We start from the raw sequence: 2,347 nt of genomic DNA, 5'->3' as shown, positions 1-2,347 counted from the left end.
CATATGGCAGCAGATCAACAAGACAGGAATATCTGCACCCAGCCCTGATGAGTATGGGTCTGTAGGGTTTCAGGTGTTTTTGCACTTTTGAAAGATGTTTAAAAGTTAAAGACAGTGAAGACAGCACCAGGAAATTCACCTGAGGGCTAAAGCAAATAACACTTTGCAGGGAGAAACTGAGAATTCAACATGTTCAGCCTTTCAGAGAGAAGATGGAGAGGCAGCTTGATTATAGGGTACGATACAACTGTGAGGAGAAAAATACAAGGTCTTTAATTTCCAGGAGAAAGGCATGTCAAGACAAATGGGTTTTAACCTTGAGCCAGGCAAATACAAACAAGAAGCCCAGGCATGGGGATTTGCTCTTACCCAGTGCAGTGCTGGCTCTCCTTTGGGCTGGGGACTCAGCATGGGGGTGTCCCTTGGGGGAGAGGGAAGATACCAAAACAAAGAGCTGGAATATGTTTCTGGCTGTCCCCTGATTGCAGGTGCTGCTGCTTTAGAGCATGCTCCATCAAGTCCCCCTTTAAAAGAGCATACACTTGAGGGGAAGGGGAGAGACGCGAGCAGAAGTGATTTACTAGCCTGAGGCTCACCAGGCCAAGCCTGTGCTGCACTAGTCATGTAGCGTGGCATCCTTGAGCTTCAGGGATCCGGAGCCAAGCCAGAATAATTAATTGTGCAACACCTTTATGACTGGGAAACCTGCCTCCTGTCCCTTTATATAATGGCAGTGCCCAGGGGCAAGTCATCTCTTGCTGATTGCGGAGCTGCGTGGCACGGAACAGGGTCCCAAGATGGGGGAGAGTTCCTGCCACAAGGCAGGGCAGGGACAGCTCCCACTGCCCCTGCGTGAAGGGCAGGATGCATTTGCAGAGCCATGCACTGGGATGGGTGACATTTCTCTGATCCCACAAGGGAATGAGAAATGTGCTTTAATACCTTATCCGAGCCCAAAGCAAGAATTTCAACCAACCCAGCAGGTCTAGCTGATTTTCCTCTTTATCCTCTCTGTTGCAGGCTCCTACAGTCATCTTCCATTCATCCTCCCTTCACACCATGCGTGTGTCATGGGACACAGACTGCCTGCACCAGGAGGATGCAGCCACACAAACACGCTCCCACACGCTGCCCCAGGCACAGCCGGTGCCCAGCGCCGGCACGGACGCACCCAGCACGCACGTCATGCCAGGCACTGCCCTCCTCCTCCACTGCCTGGTGCAGGGCTACCGGCCCCCAAGCCCTGAGTGGGCAGGGGCAGGGCAGGAGCACAGCCCAGGGCTGGGCAGGGAGCAGTGGGTGTCCTGCCTGCAGCACTGGGAGCTGAGCTGTGCCTGCACCACCAGGGTGGCACTGGGATGCACTGGGTTCTCCTGTGCTGTGGTGTTTAGCCTGGCTGCCACAGGCAGATGAGGGACCTGTCTCAAACCAAGCACATTTGGGCAAAGGGGCCAGGGGTGTTTTTGTCTGTGAGGCCCAAACCTCTGCCTGCACAAGTTCCTCTGCTGTGCCTCACTGGCACATCTGCCAGCACAGCCTGTTGCTCTGCTCCCAAGCTTGCCCAGAGCATTTCCGAACTGGCACTGCTGGGGGTTGAATGTTTTCTCACTTGCTGTTTACCTCAATTATGTATTTATTTCAAGCACTTCCAGAAGTAGGCTAGTAACAAATTTATGCTTTCCCCATCTTAAAAATCGTAGTTTTAATGGCCCTGGTGGCCCTGCCTTGTTTCTGGGACTGGAGAGATGGCTGGAAGACAGACATGCAAGTAGGCAAGTGCTTTGGCCCACTGGTGAAAATTTCCAGTGTGGTCCAAGTGCAGATCAGGTGGCCTCAGCAGATACTTGGCAAATTTTTGCTGACGATACTTCTCAGAAATTTTGGAAGTTATTCACCTCTTACCTGAAATTTCTGCAGCTCCTAGAGAGGACAAGATCGCTCACCACATCTTCTCCACAGCTGAAATGGATCTGTTCCCTCATGCTCACAGAAGCACAGAAGCCCAGAATAGGTAAGGCTGGAAGGGACCACAGTCCAGGGTCACATGGTCCAACCTCCCTGTTCAAGCAGCATCACCTCATACTGGTGGTTTCTGATGGCCCCATGGCAGAAAGGGAGTACCAGAAGTGAAAGCCAGGGACTGACAACATCCCCTGATGATGGTTTTCTCTGTGAGATGGTGTCTGGGTAGAAGGAGGGTTATCTGGGAGGTAACAATGCCAGATTGGGGTGGAGGGGGGAGGTACATTAAATGAACGCTAGTCATAACAGAACTGGGAACGTGGAGGGAAGCTCTGGTGTTTGGAGGAGAAGACAAGGCATGGAGATGGAAAGAAAAGGGTTTGGG

This window comes from Corvus brachyrhynchos, unplaced genomic scaffold (assembly GCF_000691975.1).
Source record: "Corvus brachyrhynchos isolate BGI_N302 unplaced genomic scaffold, ASM69197v1 scaffold139, whole genome shotgun sequence".
Classification (NCBI taxonomy): Eukaryota; Metazoa; Chordata; class Aves; order Passeriformes; family Corvidae; genus Corvus; species Corvus brachyrhynchos.
Note: the sequence above shows the minus strand (reverse complement) of the source record.